This window comes from Silene latifolia, chromosome 8 (genome assembly GCF_048544455.1).
Source record: "Silene latifolia isolate original U9 population chromosome 8, ASM4854445v1, whole genome shotgun sequence".
Classification (NCBI taxonomy): domain Eukaryota; kingdom Viridiplantae; phylum Streptophyta; class Magnoliopsida; order Caryophyllales; family Caryophyllaceae; genus Silene; species Silene latifolia.
Genome location: NC_133533.1, coordinates 21,452,467 through 21,474,890, shown reverse-complemented (window position 1 = coordinate 21,474,890; position 22,424 = coordinate 21,452,467).

Here is a 22,424-nt window from a genome sequence, read left to right as displayed (position 1 = left end):
AAATTCCTCAGCATCAGCAGCGATCTCAGTCGATCGACCACCTTCCTCAGTCGATCGACTGAGATGTACAGTTCCAGAAGCTCATGTTCCCCGTGATTCAGTCGATCGACTAGGTATATCAGTCGATCGACTGATATACCTGGTAGACGCCTTTTTCTTTCCTTTGCTCATTCCAGCTTTGCCTTGACTTGATCCCGACTCAATTTTTGCAGGGGCATCCTCGACCATGGCAGGCCCCTCCAGGGTGGACCCACTTCTCAATGTAATGGCATTTAGGGTCTCCTTTTGATCAGTTTGAGTCGGCAAGTGTCCGGGAGCTCTAGTGGTATTCTTGCTAGACAGTTGGGCAATTTGGCTCTCTAGTAGCTTCATCCCGGCCTCTCTAGCTTGGGACTCCTTTTGCAACATGTTCTTTAACTCGGTGAAGTCAGAATTCTGGGACTGTTGCTGCTGCGGCACATAAGGAGGCTTTTGATATTGTTGCTTTTGATGAGGAGGCACATAAGGTTGTTGTTGCTGCTGTTGTGGAGGTTGAGTCGGATTCAGGACATTTTGGCTTCTCCAACTCAAGTTGGGGTGGCCATTTGGCTCATAATACGTGTTTGTCTGCCTATAGTGTTGAAAGGCAGCACAAGACTCAAAAGGTGCACTGCAGTTTTCTGAAACATGCCCTTCAGCTCCACATCTTCTACAGACGAAAGGATCGTCTGAAACAGCATTAACATGATACATTCCCCCCTTTGAAGCTCCTCCCAATTCATACTTATCAAACCTTGCAATGAGGGCCTCTAATGCGGCTACTGAAGAAGATTCAGCAGCTCTCCTTTGATTTCCTCGGGAGTTCCCATACTCAGCCTTGTGGGTGACTAAGTTATCAATTATCTTCCACCCCTTGGTCTCTCCCATATTTTCAGCAAATCGGCCATTGGCTGCAGTATCCAAAATAGCCCTCTGATCATCATACAGGCCGTTATAGAACTGATTACACAGGCTCCATTTTTCGAACCCATGGTGCGGAATGGTTCGCACCAGCTTCTTAAATCGAACCCATGCCTCATTGAAGTTCTCATCTGGCCCTTGTTTGAAACTTGTGATTTGAGCTCGAATAGCATTCGTCTTTGAAGCAGAAAAGTACTTTTTGTAGAATGCTAATGCCAAGGAATTCCAGTCGGTGATCCCGTGAGCAGCTCGGTCCAGATCTCTGTACCACTCCCTTGCAGCGTCGCGGAGTGAGAATATAAACATAGTTTCTTTTATCTGGTCCTGGGTCACACCGTTCGGCGGAGGTATAGAGCAGCAATAATCAATAAAGATCTCAATGTGCTTGGCTGCATCTTCAGTGGCAGCTCCCCCGAATTGGTTCTTCTCAACCAAACTGATATAAGAAGGCTTTGGTTCGAATGTCCTATCAGCTCCAGGTAATTCGAACCCCTTGTATAAATTTGCATCGGTCGGCTCAGAATGACTCGCTATGGTAGCTTCCTCGGCCATCTCTGTGAAATCTGGAGAGGTGACTGTTTCAGCTGATGAATGAGAAACAGGAGAAGAAGGTGGATCCTCCTCGTATAATTCGTTCTCGTAAAAGCTTGACAGAGTACTCAGCTCTTCCTCTGTCGGTAATACTCTTTGTGATCGTCTCAACTCGCGCAACGATTTCTCTAACTCGGGGTCGAACGGTAATAGTTCACCACCCTGTGACCTGCGCATAAGAAGAAACTACAAAAAGAATATAAGAAAAGTTTAAGGAACTATTGCCTCCCCGGCAACGGCGCCAAAATTTGATACCCCTCGTTGTGAGTACCAAAAATAGTATTTATATTTCCTATTAAAACTAACCTAGGCTAGTGGTAACAGGGTCCAACAACAAGGAGGCAGACGTAATTTTTAGCTGTCTAATAAAAGTCTAGGGTAACGATTGTAGGGATTGATTTGATTTAGTCTAAAACTAAGAGTGAATAAGGACAATAAACTAAAAGATGGATTAAACAGATAAAGAAGGGGTACTAGGATGGTCGGTTCATTATAGCTTCGGCGGCAGCAAACTAAGTCGGTCTAAATCAACACATGTGAGGCGGGAAATAAAGAGGTCCTCTCGGTCCACTCTCAACAGATAGCATCTTTCGATCTCGCTATAAGTCCCTAATATCACTAATACTAACTTTCGTTCTTAAAAGTGACTAACGGTCTAAACTATACCTATCTTTCGATCTCAGCACAGTTTAGTCGATTTAATTAGTAATCTAACAACCTTCCCTATCTTTCGATCTAATGGGTCAGTCATAAATTAGGTATCTAACTGGTCCCATGCATTCTATTCATTAAATACAACATTAAAACAATTAAAGCGAAAATAAAACCCCACGAGGTCAGTCGATCGACCAAGAATATCAGTCGATCGACTGACACGCAAATCAGGCCGTGTACAATCTATTGCCGCCTATGCTATAATTCGCCTACATCCTAGCACAATTGATTTAGCTACTCATGCTAAAAGTAAAAACAATAACATTAACAATGAAGCTAACTACTGAATTCATGCTTGAAACGATAAAGTGAACAATTAACATAAACAATAAATTGGGTTCGGGAATTAACTAGCAATTCTATTGATGCGTGTCTAAAATATGATGTTTCACACTTTATTCTACACGCATTTCAGAGCTCAAATGTGCAATATATGCCATTATTTCCCTATTTTCCTCTACTTTCGTGTTTTTGTCTATTATTGCAGAAATATGAAGAATTGAGCGGAAATCGAGCCGAATCCGTCCCTAAGTAATTAACATTGCATTTGACATGAAGTATTGACTCGAGGAATGAGCTTGGTGCGCGTTTCAAGGCCTAAAGATAGCAAAAGCACGGGTGCGTACGAGTTTAACATGCAAAGAAGCACTTCACAATATTGCAGCCTTCTTCATATGGCAATATCTCGAGTTCTAGAGCTGATAATCAAGTTATTCCAATTGGAGGTGAAAACTTATCCTCTTAGCTTTCCAACGCCGCATAGAACGCCTGATTTGACCAAGGAACGAAGAAATGGCAGCTGTTTTAAGATTAGTGCGCGCTGCAGAATTCGTCGGAATGCACTACTGTACAGCACCCTTGGTCGATCGACTTATGCTTATGGTCGATCGACCAGAGCGCGATAATCAGAAGCTCCTGTACAGCGCAAGTTGGTCGATCGACAGATGCTTATGGTCGATCGACTGAACAACGGGTCTGACGCAAAATAAAAGATCGAGGAACTTGAAGCCCATAGTAGTTAGGTTTTAGAAATAAGTGTTACGTATATTTCCTATATAACGTAACTGACTTGAAGCTTTATTCATCAAGTTTTTATCTAAGTTTTACATCTAGTTTTCATTCAGTTCTTTATCAAATAATTAGGGTTCGGGATATTGCTTTCATTCGTTCTTTTAATCTTTCCGTACCATTCATCTTCGCGGTATTTTTCCTCTGCTTATTTTCAGTTTCATTACTTTATCGCTCATAGTATAGAATTGTTAGTTAGTCTCCCGAAACCATTATCATCGTTTATGTTAATTGTTTATTCCATTAATTCAAGCATGAATTCTTCTGTTTATTTCGTTAATTTTATTATTGCCTTAAATTTCAGTATGAGTAGCTAAATTGCTTGTGCTAGGATGTAGGGGAATTGTAGATTAGGCGGCGTAGAATTAACACGGACTGAGTCGCGTGTCAGTCGATCGACTGCCATACTTGGTTGATCGACTGACCACGTGAGGTTTTACCTTCGTTTTAATTGTTTTAATTCTTTATTCGACAAATCGAGTGCACACGACTAGTTGAATGCTTAATATATGACTGACCCATTAGATCGAAAGATAGGGAAGTTGTTAGATCACCAATTAAAATTACTAAACTATGCTGAGATCGAAAGATAGGTAAAGTTTAGATTATTAGTCACTTTTCAGGACGAGAGTCAGTATTAGTGATATTAGGGACCTATAGCGAGATCGAAAGATGCTATTTGTTAAGAGTGGACCGAGAGGACCTCTTGTTTTCCCGCCTCATGTGTTTGATTTAGACCGACTTAGTTTGCTGCCGCCGAAACTATAGTGAACCGACCATCCTAGTGTTGGAGTAGTGTCCTCCACAATGAGTGCGTTTACATTTTAAATCTCGTAAAAGGAATATCAGGGATTTATTTGTCAGCTCGTCATCGTTAATCGGTAATGATTGGCTTACTAGAGTTTGACATTACTGTCGTGTGACGGCGGTGATCAGCTGGTCCCTTTAGGTCACACCTATAGGATGACGCCCAAATAGAATAAATTAATTGTTTGTATGAGATACGAGATAATTAATTCCTTGTATTATTTGACTATTAATTAGTCGCGTGGATGTATTATTTGATGACGGGTTATGAACTCGGGCCGAGGAGATTTATTATTTAATTATGTGATAATTAATTAATAAATAATAATTAGAATTTATTAATTAATTGTTAATTAATTAATTTTATTTGACATGTGTATATGTTTTGAGGCGGAGGTAGTTAGCTATTTAAATTTACAAGAGGTTGTAAAATTAGCTAAAAAAGGTTCCATTGACAAATTTTATGGTCTAATGATTACTTAATAGTTGAGTGGACATTAGTGGTTAATTTGTTTTATTTAAGTGTTAAATAATCAAATTAATATTTAATTATATAAGATAATTAAACATAAGACTTATAAGCATTTATGGGACAAATGTCGAATAACATAATGGACCCAAATTAAGTCATGTGACCGTGTATATGAGGAGTGTCTCACACTCTAATATTTTGTCAATTTGTTGACATAAGAGACACACCATGTGCATGTGTTTTGGCTTTACTATCTCAATTGTTTACATTTGAGATACTATAAATACCCCACTACATAGACATTTTCATGTGAGGTTTTTTATTAAAAATTGGTCCAAAAACAAGACTCCTTGAGCCGTGTAAGAGAAGAGAGGAAAAAGGAAAAATTGTTCTTCAATTTTCTTATCTTGAATTTTCACAATAATCATCTAAAATATTATACATCTTATATTACTATAGTAGTAGTATTAAGTAGTATGATTCAAGGTTTCTTAGTAATAAAAACTAGTCATTTTTATACTAGGATTTTGGGTTAATCTTGGGTGCCACCAAAGGAGATTACATATATTGGTAATTGGTTTTCTTGGAGGATCATCCATAGTTTCATAGCTCAAGAACTATAAAGGTAGGAGACCTTTGTAGTGCCCATATTTTGCCTTATAGCAATGTAAGGAACTTTTGTCTTAAGATGGTTTTAAACCATTCTTTTATACTTTTATTTGCATGCATGTAGATTTAGACCACTTTAAATTAATTTGTAATTTTAATATCATAAGATGAGTATTAACATGGTCTAAATAACTAACAAGTGGTATCAGAGCATTGTTAAATACATGCATGTTGTCTTAAGACGATTTTAGTAATTTATGAGATAAATTAATAAAATTGATATTATGTTAATAAAATTCGTTTTCTCACATAATATAGTCTTGCATGTAAATAATCTGGTCTTAGGATGATATGGGACGAAAATTTGATTTTTGTTAAATTTTTCCACTTTTTATTACTTAAATTGGCATAAAATTGAGTAAAAATGCATTAAAATTAATTAAGAGTTAATTAAATTGGGTTGCATGTTAATTTTATGCATGTTTATTTATAAATAACCACATGCATGTTATATTTATGAGATAAGTAGATACTTTAAATTAATGTGATTAATTTAGGTAGTTTATTGATTTTTATTTGATAAAAATTGGTAAATAATGGTTATTTTGCAAATAAATATTGATTTAATTTTAGGGCTCGAAATTTTTGAATTTTTAGCTCCTGGAAATTGTTCCAAAATGTAAAAAATTTTATTTTAAGTCATTTCAATTTTTATGGTTTGATTTAGAATTAAATCGTAAAAATTGTCGCTTTACCGATTAAATTGTGAAATCGTTTTAAATAAATCTTAAAAACAAAAAATTTTCTCTTGCATGGCATTTTTGGTGTAAGACCAGAATGTTCATGGTTTTGAAATTTATTTTTCATAAATTTTTATATTAAATGGAATTTTTGTATGATAATTGTGAATTATTATATCATTTTTGTCACAATTGTGTTTTAATTCCCATATAAATTCAAGATAATTGTAGAGAATAATTATTTTGATATTAGACCAGATTAGTATGATGAGTAAGTCTTAAAAGTGTTTTAAGAATTGATTATGAATTTTTATTGGTAAAAATTCCGTCAAAGCAAGCTCAAATGATCGTTGTTGGTAAGTTAGACGATTTGGCATGTCATTTTCCATAATGCATTTTATTATTCATTTAGATGAATGGTTTTTAGAATTATAATTATGTAATTTTTCCTAATATGGCCATAGGTAGAAGTTGGTATTTCCCGAAATGTAAGGGAATATCGACTTGTTTTGTAATTAATTGCGATTTTGTATCGCCTAATTTGTAATTAATTAATAGTTTTAATTTTAATTTTATTACAAATTGTATAATAGGGTATTGTTATGTAATTTAATTATTAGTAATTAGATGAAGCATCTAAAGAAGGAGTTTTCATGAAGACGGTGTTTTCGGAAAGGCGTTCCGAAATCCTAAAGAAGGAGGCCAATCTATGAAGACTCAAGGGACCAAGGAGTTGGTTTCCGAAGTGTAATAATTTTAGTTAATTAGATTAACTAGGTGGCCATATTAGGATTTGTTTGTTTTAATTCTTCTATGCATTCATGCCAAATCGTCACTACATGTTTTATTTTTGTTGTTATCGATTTAATCGTCTAGCATTCACTAATTTTGTTCACTTAAAAGTGATAGACAATTAAATTGATAAGATCTCTCACATTTGTTTAAAATTGAGATTAAGCTTTACCAAATAATAGCACCTATGAATCCCTTCTTCATTAGAGGTAGGTTCGGATCACCGAGGTACACTCTTTTTACGTTGGGTAAGTAGGGTAATAAAGGTTATTACGCGTGAAAATTGGTTGGACTCAACGGGATAGATATGGGTTGAATCGGTCCACCGTGCCCATATTTATTCTGTGGCTAAAAGATAGATTTTAAGAAAATCCGTCAACCAAGTGTTCTAGTAGTAGAATCAGTCAAAATGTTGACTCACCAAATTTATATAAATATAGGTTGAATCGGTCCACCGTGCCCGTGTTTATATAAAATTGGATCTTGGAATCATTTATATAATTCAGTGGGAGATCATTATATAAATGGCAACTTGTTAAATAGTTTCACAAGTTAAATATTTCTAGACGATAAATGTTAATCTTTCCTTTATTTCCTTTGTAGTAATCACAATGACTTCTACTAGTGAAACCGCCACCATAGCTAGAGATTCATGGCTACGTTCTTTTATGGACAAATATGTATTAAAAGCCGACGGTAGTAATTTTAAAGATTGGGAAGAACAACTTCGATTAGCTGCCGCAGGTGATGGCAAATTACGCTACCTTGTCGATCCCTCTCCCCCTTCGCCTAGTACTAGGGCCACTGCCGATGTAAGGGAGGCTTTTAAAAATTATCAAAAGGAGTCCGCTGCTGTTAAAAATGTTTTGGTGGATCCTGCTTTACAAAGGCAATGTGTCAAGTTTCGTGATGCACATGAAGTATTCTCAAGGCTTTCTACTATGTTTTCTCAAGCCCCGAGAATAATTCAATATGACACCGCAGTTCGTTTCTTTGAGGCTAACCTCAAAGATGGTCAACCTCTAAGTTCACACGTACTTAAAATGATTGAGTACGTGGAAACTTTAGAGGGGTTGGGATGCAAGATCCCCGGCGAACTTGTGGGGGACCGAGTACTCCACTCTCTCTCGCACGTCAAGGGATTTACACAATTTAGGGTAAATTACAATATGACAAACATGAGAAAGAGTTTACATGAGCTCCATTCTCTGCTTGTGCAAGTAGAGAAGGACATGGGATTGAGTGGGAGTACGAGGAAAGATGTGCTTGCGATTAATGTGAAGGGGAAGAAGCAGTTTAAGAGGAATGCAGGTAAGAAGCCCGTTCAGGTAGAGGGCAAAGGTAAAGCAATTGCGAATTGCCCTACCAAGCTTAAACCTATAAAGGGTAATCCTCTTAAAGACACTTGTAATTATTGTAATAACAAGGGACATTGGAGGCGTAATTGTACTAAGTACCTGGATGACATAAAAGCTGGCATTGTGAAGCCAACATGTAATTTCTCAACTGAATCTTTTATGATAGACATAAATTATGCTTCAAATACAACTTGGGTATTAGATACTGGTTGTGGTTCTCACTTGTGCAATCATTTGCAGGGTCTAAAAAGCATAAGAAAGCTAAACAAAGGTGATGTCGATCTCCGAATGGGAAACGGGTCTAAAGTAGCTGCCATCTCAGTAGGAACTTATGTACTTAGTTTAGCTTCGGGGTTGGAGTTACATCTTAATAATTGTTATTTTGTACCAACGCTATCTAGAAATATAATATTCGTTTCTGTGTTAGACACAGAAGGGTTTTCCTTTGTAATTAAAGACAAGTGTTGTACTTTTTCCCTTAATGGGATTGTATATAGCCAAGCTATTTCGATCAATGGAATTTATATTCTAGATACCTGCAACGATGTTTATCATTTAGACAATAAAAGACTCAAAACAGGTGATCCTGATCTATCTTATTTATGGCATTGTCGATTAGGACACATCAACGAGAAACGCATTAAAAGACTAGTGTCGACTGGTGTAATTAAACCTTTTGATTTCGAATCATTTGGTACATGCGAATCTTGTCTTCTTGGCAAGATGACTCGTTCACCTTTTCTAGGAAAAGGATCTCGAGCTAGTGAGTTATTGGGTTTAATACATACCGATGTATGCGGTCCAATGACAGTCACTGCTAGAGGTAATTATGACTATTTCATTACTTTTACCGATGACATGAGTAGATATGGGTATATCTACTTAATGAGGTATAAAAGTGAAGCTTTTGATAAGTTCAAAGAGTTTCAGAATGAAGTAGAAAACCAATTAAATAAGAAGATTAAAGCATTACGATCAGATCGTGGTGGGGAATATTTAAGCAATGACTTTAAAGATCACCTTAAAAACTGTGGTATTGTATCTCAGTTAACTCCTCCTGGCACACCACAATTAAATGGTGTGGCTGAAAGGAGGAATCGAACTTTATTAGATATGGTTCGATCGATGATGAGTCAAACAGAGTTACCTAAGTCATTCTGGGGTTTTGCCATTTTATCTGCTATACAATCACTTAATAAAAGTCCCACTAAAGCAACTGACAAAACTCCATATGAGATATGGAAAGGGAAAGTCCCGAATCTGCGATACATGAAAGTATGGGGTTGTGATGCTTATGTCAAGAGCAAGTCCGACGATAAGCTTGCACCTCGTTCTGAAAAGTGTATTTTTGTAGGTTACCCTAAGGAAACTTGTGGATATTACTTCTACAATAGTAACGAGAACAAAGTGTTTGTGGCTCGTGAAGCTGTCTTTCTAGAAAAAGAGTTTATTTCTAGGAGACCGAGTGGGAGAAAATTTGAACTTGACGAAGTTCAAGAGCCACAAACTGATATGACAATACAGGAAGATGTTTTTTCTACGTGTGAATCAGTTATTGTTCCCTCTGATCCTAGGAGGTCAGAAAGGGTTAGTCGCCAGCCTGATAGATACCTTGGTATTATCGAGGAAGATGGTGACTATGAGGTTTTACTTTTAGAAAGTGATGGACCCAAGACCTATAAAGCAGCTATTATGAGTTCTGACTCTAAGCTATGGCTCGAAGCCATGCAATCCGAAATGGATTCCATGTACGATAATCAGGTATGGGACTTGGTTGACTTACCTAAAGATGTTCGGCCTCTTCAGTGTAAGTGGATATTCAAGATTAAAATCGGCATGGATGGACATAAAGATGTCTACAAAGCTAGATTGATTACAAAAGGTTTCACTCAGGTTCATGGTTTACACTATGATGAAACTTTTGCACCAGTTGCTATGCTTAGATCTGTTCGGATAATGTTAGCGATTGCTGCATTTCATGATTATGAGATATGGCAAATGGATGTCAAAACCGCTTTCCTGAACGGGTTTCTGGAAGAGGAAGTGTTCATGACACAACCCGAGGGTTTTGTGGATCCTAAAAATCCTAACAAAGTATGCAAACTTAAGAGATCCATTTATGGTCTTAAGCAAGCGTCAAGGAGTTGGAATCATCGTTTTGATCATGTTATTAAACAGAATGGTTTTTCTCGAAGTGTTGAGGAACCATGTTTATACATGAAGTTTAGTGGGAGTAGAGTTGTTTTCTTACTTCTTTATGTGGACGACATATTACTCATTGGGAATGATGTTTATATGCTTGCTTCTGTTAAGAAGTGGTTGGGAAATCACTTCTAAATGAAAGATTTGGGAGAAGCTCAGCGCATCTTGGGTATCCGGATCTATAGGGATAGACCCAAAAGGATATTAGCATTGAGTCAAGAAGCCTATATCGATAAGATTCTTGACCGATTCAATATGAAAAACTCCAAGAGAGGTTTTCTACCTATGGGCGATGGGATCACTTTGAGTAAGTCACGGTGTCCTACTAAGCCTAAGGATATTGAACGCATGAAATCGATTCTCTATGCTTCCGTTGTTGGATCGATCATGTATGCTATGATGTGTTCTCGTCCCGACGTCTCGTATGCTTTGAGTATGACGAGTCGTTTTGAAAAACTCCAGGTGAGAGTCACTGGATAGCCGTCAAGAATATTCTAAAGTACTTGAGAAGGACTAAAGATTCATTCTTAGTGTTTGGAGGAGAATCTAAATTACGTATAAGAGGTTATACGGATGCCGCTTTCAAACCGATAGGGATGATTTGAAATCCCAGTGTTTTTGTCTTTTTGTTGAACGGAGGGGCGGTTTGCTTTGGAGAAGTTTCAAAGAGTCTGTGATCTGATTCTACAACGGAAGTTGAGTACATTGCGACCTCTGAAGCTGCAAAAGAAGTTGTTTGGATTAGGCAATTTTTAGAGGGACTGAAAGTAGTTCCGACCGCCGAGGATCCTATCACTTTGTATTGTGATAACAGTGGGGCTATTTTTCAAGCAAAAGAGCCCAAGTCTAGTAACAAGTCTAGACATGTACTTAGGAAATTTCAGGTAATTAGAGATTTAATCGAAAGGAAAGAAATTACAGTTTGTAAGGTTGGGACACCACAACATCACGATCCTTTAACCAAGCCATTGTCTCAAGCTAAACATGATAGTCATGTAGTTTCGATGGGGTTGAGACGAATGCCAGAACTGTTGTAAATTATATGATATGTAATAATCAAAATATTGTATTTATTATTTCATATATGATAATTGAATTTATCGCCATATTCAGTTTTATGTCTGAATTTATATACTTTGTTTTCTCCAAATAGGTTGTAAAGACAATGTCGAACCCTATTAAGTGAACTGGATTAACATTGTATTTTGTCCCTAGTTACTTAATGAGGTGACGTCTCGAGTGACTAGATTGTAAGGCGATAGATGACAGTTCGATCATCATATGGTCATAGTGATGACTGGTCGATTACATAGGCATATTGTGAGACAATTTGTCGGACAGTGACCGTTTATAGAGTCCTTTTGTTGCTAGGTCGTGGCGAGGACTTCTATTTATTCCTTCGAGTCAATTCTTTAGACTGGTGACTATTTGTCTGAGTTGGTACGGTTTTCCGGTGGCTTTGGTTTTTGTTCTAGGTCGCACCGTAAAAGGAGGCCGATGAGCATTTACTGGGTCATTGTGATCCGTATCGAATGAAGAAAATAGGTCAACAGAATTGTCCTTTTAAGTCATATTTTATCTCAAGGCCACTCGAGGAGAGATGACTGTGAATGCGTGGCCACGCTCGGATGAGATCTATAGTAGATTATCCGGTCAGACAGTCATTCTCCTGATCGAGGAAACCACCTTATGATATGATCACGTGCAAGAACGACTTGAAAGACATCTTGCATTGAGTGGGAGATATTATTAGACAAGAGAATTGGTAACGCACACTTGTGTTAGACAAGTGGGAGATTGTTGGAGTAGTGTCCTCCACAATGAGTGCGTTTACATTTTAAATCTCGTAAAAGAAATATCAGGGAATTATTTATTTATTTGTCAGCTCGTCATCGTTAATCGGTAATGATTGGCTGACTAGAGTTTGACATTACTGTCGTGTGACGGCGGTGATCAGCTGGTCCCTTTAGGTCACACCTATAGGATGACGCCCAAATAGAATAAATTAATTGTTTGTATGAGATACGAGATAATTAATTCCTTGTATTATTTGACTATTAATTAGTCGCGTGGATGTATTATTTGATGACGGGTTATGAACTCGGGCCGAGGAGATTTATTATTTAATTATGTGATAATTAATTAATAAATAATAATTAGAATTTATTAATTAATTGTTAATTAACTAATTTTATTTGACATGTGTATATGTTTTGAGGCGGAGGTAGTTAGCTATTTAAATTTACAAGAGGTTGTAAAATTAGCTAATAAAGGTTCCATTGACAAATTTTATGGTCTAATGATTACTTAATAGTTGAGTGGACATTAGTGGTTAATTTGTTTTATTTAAGTGTTAAATAATCAAATTAATATTTAATTATATAAGATAATTAAACATAAGACTTATAAGCATTTATGGGACAAATGTCGAATAACATAATGGACCCAAATTAAGTCATGTGACCGTGTATATGAGGAGTGTCTCACACTCTAATATTTTGTCAATTTGTTGACATAAGAGACACACCATGTGCATGTGTTTTGGCTTTACTATCTCAATTGTTTACATTTGAGATACTATAAATACCCCACTACATAGACATTTTCATGTAAGGTTTTTTATTAAAAATTGGTCCAAAAACAAGACTCCTTGAGCCGTGTAAGAGAAGAGAGGAAAAAGGAAAAATTGTTCTTCAATTTTCTTATCTTGAATTTTCACAATAATCATCTAAAATATTATACATCTTATATTACTATAGTAGTAGTATTAAGTAGTATGATTCAACGTTTCTTAGTAATAAAAACTAGTCATTTTTATACTAGGATTTTGGGTTAATCTTGGGTGCCACCAAAGGAGATTACCTATATTGGTAATTGGTTTTCTTGGAGGATCATCCATAGTTTCATAGCTCAAGAACTATAAAGGTAGGAGACCTTTGTAGTGCCCATATTTTGCCTTATAGCAATGTAAGGAACTTTTGTCTTAAGATGGTTTTAAACCATTCTTTTATACTTTTATTTGCATGCATGTAGATTTAGACCACTTTAAATTAATTTGTAATTTTAATATCATAAGATGAGTATTAACATGGTCTAAATAACTAACACCTAGTACCTCTTTTTATATTTGATTTCATATATTTCATTAGTTTACATTTCTTTGACTGCTTTTAGCTATAGACCAAATCAGTTCAACCCCCACATTCGTTACCGTAGACTAGAAGTAGACAATTAGAAATTACATTCGCCTCCTTGTGGTTCGACCCTGTTACCACTAGCCTAGGTTAGTTTTAATAGGAATTATAAATATTATTTTTGGTACTCACAACGACGGGTATCAAATTTTGGCGTCGTTGCCGGGGAGGCAATTGTTCTAATTTTTAGTTGTTTTTATTCTAGTCTGTTTTTCGCCTCAAGGGAAGACTGAGTACCTTGAGGCAGTTCTTATCTTCTTCTTTAGTGTTGTTTAATTGCAGTACTTCAGGAGAGTCCACTCATGTTCCATTCTTGGGAGCAGCAGGTGGAGATTTGTGGGAGATGTGGTGCCGAGGGGCATGACTCTGCTATATACCGAGCAGATATGGACCAAGTCTATGCTTACTGGCATTTTAAACAAGGTCATTATACGTCGCCACATCCGTACTATCAGCAAGGCTTTCGAGAGCCTTCATATTCCTTTGCACCGCCTCAGCAAGACCCCCTTCCTTCTGAAGAGAGTGTGGAATTGAAATCTATGGTGGAGATGCTTAAACTCCAATTGCAAGAAGAGGCTGAACAGAGAGAAGCTTCTTTCAAAAGACTTGAGCTTCTCTTGGCTCAAATAGCTGCCGAGCAAAATGAGGATATGTATGACTCGGAGGACGATGATTTGGAGGAAGATGAAGCGTCAATTGAAGACTTCAATGCTGTGCCACATGAAGAATTCGATCAAGCAGATTTGTGTGGTCGAACGAATGACATTTCAGAAGGAAGAGCGGTCGATCGACTGGAACCAGTGGTCGATCGACCAGTTATGCTGGAGGAGGAAACTACTCGATCGAGTAGTGACGCTGTTCGATTGATACCTGCAGCCTTGGGAATTATTAAATCGTCACCAACGCCTATTCCGGATGACGATGAGAAGGTAAATGAAGACCATTCCTATCCGATTAGAGGTAATTCCACTCCTTTAGTTGATTATGTATACCTTCTTACTCCTTCTGTTGAACCATTTGCTGCTGTGGAATTGACGCCTCCGCCCCAGTTTGGGGACAAAATGGAGGAACATCGCTTTGTTTCTCTTTCTACAGGTAGCTGGGTATGCATTCATTCCTATCCGATTAGAGGTAATTCCACTCCTTTATATTGCTGGCATGTTTTCATAGGTCGTAGTTAGGTGAGTGTCACTACAAAATGAATTCTTTCTATCTTTACATTATTCACCTGTGCTTATGTGTGATTCGAGCGACCCGTGAGAGTCCATAATGATAAGTCTCTACAGTTGACGGTTCAGCAGTTTTTAACGACTACATAACTCGTTTGCATGATTCACATTACTAATTGATTGTTAGTTGTTGCATTAAATTGGTTTAGGCTATTCGGTTTGCATTTCTCTCTGAGATTGAACTCGTTCCATTAGGTTTTAGGATCGAGTCTAGTTCTTGCTTGGGGACAAGCAAGGTTTGGTTTGGGGAGATTATACTAATGACGAAGTAAAGACGAACTGAAATTAGGGCAGATGAATACCGAATTTGCAGAGGAAAGATTAGGAATAAGAACCAGGGATCCAATGCTTAACAATAATCCAAACCCTAATTCTAGAACTAAATATTATTGTATGAAAACTTGAGTAAAAATCGAGATTCAAACTCAATGTCAAAAACTGAATGTTCAACTTTTTATTCTAGGTTACGTTAAATAGCAATTAACGTAACTTTATTTCCTAAAACCTAAACTCAATGGGTTTGCGTTCTCGATATTTTAATTCTCGTCTGGAATAGCGTCTTGGTCGATCGACTGAAGTGACCGGTCGATCGACTGCTTAGCAGTGCACAGTAGCTTCTGTAACCCGAGGGTTGGTCGATCGACTGAAGGTAGTGGTTGATCGACTGGATGAGCTGCTACTTGCCTTTTATAATCTCGTGTATTTGTCTTTTGGGCCTTGAAATGCGCACCAAGCTCGTTCCTTAAGCACATACTTCACGTCAAATGAAATGCAGGATACTCGGGGACGGATTTAGCTTGATTTCCACTGAATTCTTCACATTTCTGCAATAATGTACAAAAATACGAAAGTGGACGGAAATGGGGGAAATGGTAGCTTAACTACTCAAATGAGCTCTGAAATGCGTGGAAAATAGGATGTAAAACATCATATAAAAGACACGCATCATTACATATGATCATAAATTGATCAACTCACGCCAAAGCACCCGACCAAAACGTTACCCACACCCGCCACTAACGCTAAACCCAACGCCTTCACCACACCCTACCACCTTCTCGCGCCACCACTGCCCACTACGCCACCACCACGACAGCCACTGACTCACTCAACCCGCCACAACTTGCCTCAACCACCACATCCCAAGACACATACAACAACGCTACAGACACAACAACTAACCCGACACCCAACACAAACCCACCATGCCACGACAACCACCATAACAGACCACCACCACCTGAAACACAACACCACACCAAACACTAGCAACACCACCAAGACATGGCAGCCAACCACGCCCTAACAACGGCCATACACGACACCCACAACAACAACAACACACGACACAAGCAACCATCAACCACCAAACGTCACTAGCAGCCACCATCTGGGTCTCCTCTGACCCACGGTGGTTCCACCATCAGTGCCACCATCCCCTGGTCACGGCCATGTTGAGCACAAGGGTCCTACACCTAGCAATTACATGGTTTAACAACGATACCGCAACAAACACCAACCCCTCGCGAATTTCTGGCCAACCACCACCACAAACTAACACCTACGGCCACTCTCAACCACCCAACATGGTCGACTACCCTCATAGGTCTCACCCCTAGCACATGTCTGGTCCAAGATACACGAAACAGGGTCACAACCGTGTAACATCCATGGTTCAACTTCCAACAAACACCAATATAAACACCAGTCAAACCCCCCTTCCCCGACGGTCAACGGCAGTATGACGTGGGTCCGGATACTCCCTGGTGTCCTACGGTCAAGTTCACGGTCCTAGCATGTCCTACGGTGGTCTAATTATCGAGTTATAATATGGCAAAGTATATACATGAGACGGTCTTAAAGAATTACCTTGAGGCGATAATAAAATTAATTCCTTTGCTTTTCTCTTCCTTAATTCTTCTCTTCTTTCTTTTAGATCTCTTCCTTCTTCTTTTATGAATTATTTTCAGATTTATTATGGTATTTATAGTGTAAGATTAAAGAGTATGTGAGGTCAATTAGGAAACTTATTATAATTACCTTATTCTAATTATTATAGGAATTACCATTATAAATTATATTATTATTATTATTATCATATATTACTAGTCTTACCATAACTAGAATTTCCACCAATTATCTTATTATTGCCATAACATTATTATTATTATTATGATAATTATTGATATAATTATTATTTCATTATTATTTATTATTAATTCCCGATACAAAATCCGATTACTTAATTATTAAGCCTATAAAACCCGTCCCCCAATTATATCACACGACCCAATACTATACTATTATCCAAGCCCAATTCTTGACTTGAATTATTAATTTATTATTTAATTAACGTCTTACTCGTAATTATTATTATAAATGCCTTTAACTAATTATTAAATTACATAAATTAGTAATATAAACTTCACTAAATGATGGGGTATTACAGTCTGTTTCTTTTCCTGCTTTGGACTTTGGTGGAGTAGGAGTGCCAAAGTTGGAGAAATCAATGTTCCTGATGATTGAAGAGAATGGTGTGCCAGGCTGAACTTTCAACTTTGATCCTGAAGTTTTCTCTCCTAGCCTTAGTTTCAGGCTGGATTCTGATTCCTTTAATTTTACAACTTCTGCATCAACCTGGGCCAGTTTCTGTTTCAGTTGTTCCATTTCCAACAATTGTTGTTGGGCGGCAGCCAGTTGTTGTTCAATGCTATCTCCTGCCATTTCTCAAGTTTTTGTGTTATTTGGTTAAGGGTTTTGATTATTTTTGAGCTAGATGCCCCACGGTGGGCGCCAATTGTTTTGGCAGGGATTTTACTAAATGAGAACGTCCTGCCAGGGGATTTAAGGAGGGGTGATCTAACTCAAAAACTTGCCTGATCAGTATAAGTAAATAAATAGATAAGTAAAAAGTAAAGACACAAAGATTTTATACATGGAAAAACCCTGGGAATAAGGGAAAAAACCACGGGCACCAAGCCAGGAGTGATTGTTACTATGATTTCAGATAGCCCGGCAGAGTATTTATATATCAGGCGTGACAGGCAAGAATATTGTTTAAGAATACAAGAGTGGAAGTGATAATGAGTGTGTGTTCAATGTCCCTTCTGTTTTTATCTTTTCTTCAATTTATACTAGCTTTCAAAGTCCTCCCTTTCTTCCGTTTACGGTTTCCTTGTAAATAGGGCTTGTGCCCTATTTACCCGGAGGTAGTTGATTAACCTCAACAGCATTTCAGCCGTTGTCTTTGACTCTTTCCTCTATCTTCTCCTTTTGAATTAGTCTTCCTTGTTTGTAGGGATTATATTTAAACAACCTGGTTGTTGCCTGCTTAGCTTGTGCAATGTTTTTCTTGTGCCTGACGTGATCTCCTTTCAGGCTAGGGTTAGTTATTGCATGTCTTGTATTTTCTCCTGCTTGGTGCCTGTCCATGTGCTGTTAGTGCTCGGTTTCAGGTATCCTTTGCTTGAGCTTTGGCTTTGAATATTACCTGGCCTCTGTCAGGTCAGGCAGGATAATTCTGGGCCCAACACAAACCAATAGTAAGAAAAACAAACCTAAACGTTCTTAAGTCAACTGTATAATTTTACATAAAATCAACCTAAAACACTAAAAATAATGAACTATCAATCCGTTGAGTATAGCTGAAAAAGTTTTGGTTTTTGGTCCGTTTATGACCGAAGTTTTTAGGTCTTATCTTCGGTCTACCTAAATATTTTTATTCACTTTTTGGTCCGCTAAGGTTACTCAGGTTGTAACAAACGAATGTGTATTTCATTTACAAAACAAGAGAACTTACTTTCGCATCCACATCAGTTAATGATCTTGCAATCACCCCTTGGGCATCACTGACTACAGAGTTAGTCTTTCCCCTTGCCATGTAGACATGATAGAAAACATATTAGAGACAACCAACTCAAGCAAATCTCGCTCATATGGAAATAATACACATAGAATGATTACCAAAGAGATAAGATGTTCACACTCCTCGTCATATACAAAACCACTTTAAACAAATACTCTGTCACTGCTGTCACAATGAATAAACGTTAGACATTCGCTAGCATATGTAGGCATGTAAACAGCATTAGTTCACAACAGATTAAAAGGATCTTGTAGAGATTTATTAAAAAATATTTCGTTAAGATACCTGACCTTGGCTGTCATGGTAGTTGGACGACCCTCGATTGGTCTGTTCTGCCGGACTTAATCCTCAGTTCCTTTCACAACAATAGAAAATAAATGTAATGATCATTCTTAGAGTGATACATTTACAATGTCAAACCGTTGAGTTTTGATTACCTTTACTTTTGACACAAAGATCAAGGAAAGACGAGGTGACCATTTCTGAGTGTAGTTGAAGGATATCAAGTAGATGATCAAAAACTGGCAATGCAAAAAATTATTTAGCAAACTGAACTCTTAAATGGAATACGCCTTCTTGAATTACCAAGGGATTAAAATCAATTAAAGAAACTAGCAAATCCATGAAATTATTATATACTTGACCTATTACAATCTTGTCATGAATATAGACTCGCAGATTTTTAAAAGATTCCAACTTTGTGTCAAGACAGCCTCATAATCAAATCAAAACATAAAGGGTTCAGCGGAATCACATATTTCAACTTTGTTACAAGCTTCCAGGATAACATCCCACCTTTTATGAGAAAATATGTATGTAAAACTCATCATTGGTGAAACAAAAACTGAATCAGCAAAACTACCCAACACAATAATCAACTAAATGAAATAGTTCTAAACACAACACATTCAGACCCTGCCAAATCTCCTTGCTCCAAATATCATCTATTATAACCGAACACTTTGATAGACTTGTATGGCCTTGCTTCACACATTAATTCAAGTATCATGAAAATAATTGTATCGTTCCACGGAGTAAACTGAGAATCAACTGAAACAATCAAAATCCAAACAAAATGGGAAAATGAAATGAAAAATTAGGGATTCAAACAATCAACTAATAATAATAATAATAATAATAATAATAATAATAATAATAATAATAATAATAATAATAATAATAATAATAATAATAATAATAATAATAATAATAATAATAATAATAATAATAATAATAATAATAAAAATAATAATAATAATAATAATAATAATAATAATAATAATAATAATAATAATAATAATAATAATAATAATAATAATAATAATAATAATAATAATAATCATGAAAACAATTGTATCGTTCCAGGGACGTGCGATCTGCGTTTTCCAACAACCTGTCGTTTGACTGCCATCAACACCACCGTCACACCTTCATCCTCCTTCACCGCCACTATCTCACGCCGGCCTCCGTCGACGGTTGTGGTTTTTGGTGTGGGTTGTTAGGGTTGTGGAGTTGCGGGATCGTGCATTCATTAGGGCAGGGGGTTTTTCCGTCGGTTTGTCGCCGTTAGCCGCGAACTACCACCCCACGTCGACCATTTGACCTCACGTTGCCGGTTAGGGTGTGTTGCTGTTGGTTGCTGTCGGTTGTTCCGTCGACGGTTGTGCTTCTGCGATTAGGAGGATATTTGAGCGTGGAGTTTCGTCATTCTCAGGGGACATTGCCGCCTTTTTTGCGACCTGTGTCCACCTGCGCCACCACTATTGGGCCATCAGACCTCTCGTCGCCGGTCTCGGTCGTGGTGGTCGTCGAATCTGACTGTGTTTTTCCTTCCTTTTCTTCGGTGAGTGCCGTTTTTCCTTTTACAGTAGGGTTTTGCGGTTTGGGTCGTTTTTTTTACTACCTTCTTGCTGCTGGTGTTTGCCCTTGCGGTGGCCTGGTGGTCTGTGGTGCTGTCCCCGGCCATTGCTTCTGCTGCCGCTGTTTATGATGTGGTTGTTGTTTGCGGTGGGAGTTGCGGGTGTCTAGTGCCGTGGGGGTTTCTTTTATATTTTTGGTAGCTAGTGGTGGTGGTTGATCATCACCGGAGTGGGTGGTGTTCAGTGGTCACTGATACTGTCGTTTCGTACCAAAAATAAAATACCTAAGTACTACTAACAGAAGTCAGCGGTAAGTAGGGTCGATCTCCACAGGGAGGCGGTGTACTATCTATTTGTCTATTTATCTGTGTAATGTCACAATGCTGGGGGTTTGATTGATTTGGACTAACTAAACTACTGAAGCTAAAGGCAAGAGAAAAGGGATAAAAGAGATTAACAATAAGAGGAAGGAAATATGCTAGGAGTCGGTCCACCGTGGCAGCTATACTATCGGAAAAACTGAGGCGATCAGACTATTGATAAGAAGAGCTATGGTCGTCACCTTTCGGTCCTTAAACCGCCCTAGAGCGTAAATAGCTTAGCTTTCGCCCTCACTACAATACCCTATTGTAACTAAGCAAGCCTTCCCTTCCAATCTTTCGATCCAGGTCGGGGTTAACTAGATTTATTGGTCTCCTGCATGCGTTCATTCGACCTGATAACAATTAAATTGCCTAATACAATTCTTATCGCAAGACTAACCTATTCAAGTCAATTATAACACATCGCTACCACGGCTTCCCTAATCCTAACATACTAAGGGGATTTAGCTAGACATAATTAAAGGGGAAACGAGAAATAAAGAAGAAGAAATAATAAACATTAAATAAATTAAAGAGAGAAAAGGGAAAAAGGAATTACTGAAATCAATGATCCAGAAATTAAGAACAAGTAACAGTAGCAGTGTACAGTAACCGAGTAAGGGGAGAAGAGAAGAGAGAAAAGGAGTGTCTCCGGATAAAAAGAGACGCATAAACTGACGACCTCACTCCTATTTATAAGAAATTAGGAGTTTAATTAAACCTAATGACGGAAAATAACTAAAAAGCCCACCACAAAAAAATCCACTCGATCGAGTAACTAAATCACTCGATCGAGCAAAAGCATAAAAAGAACTGGTCGATCGAAAGGATAAATAGTCGATCGAGTAGTTATTCATCCTAAAACCACTCGATCGAGAAGAAGTGTCTCTCGATCGAGCAAATGGGCTCTCGATCGAATAGAAATAGTTCTCGATCGAGCACTTCTCGACGTAATTCCTGCTTCGCGCACTGAACTTCAAACGGCTGCCATTCCTTCGTTACTTGGACAAATAAGGCGTGGTTGGTGGCGTTGGAAAGATAAGAGGATAAGCTTTCACCTCAAACTGGAATCACCTTAATAACTGTTGTAGAACTCGAGATATGGCTCTTACAAGCAGGAACTAGCAAATTGAAGCACTCTCTTGGCTCGCCTAACTTCCTTACTCCAATGCGCATCTCAAAATAGTACTTTCCAAGCTCCGACTCAACTCATCTCCTAAATGCATGCGTAGGGACATGTTTTAGGCTTGAATCTACTACTTTATGGTCCATTCCTTCAATTAAGACAAAATACACCAAAGTAGCATATTCGGGGCATTTCGTAGCATAAAACCACGATAAAAGCATAAAGATACGCGCATAAATTAGGCTAAAAAGACTATATAAAATGCACGTATCAAATCTCCCCAAACCAAACCTTTACTCGTCCCCGAGTAAACTAAAATGCAACTAAAGGAACGGAAAAGATAACTCAGAGCTAGCTACAAATGCCCACTTAAGCCAACTTAATGCAAGCAAACTAACACTTATAGCAGACAGTCAAATGCAAACGAGTTATAGGATGTTTATAAATAAAGCTGAACCGTCGACCTTGCAAGACCTTTAATAATGGACTCTCACGGG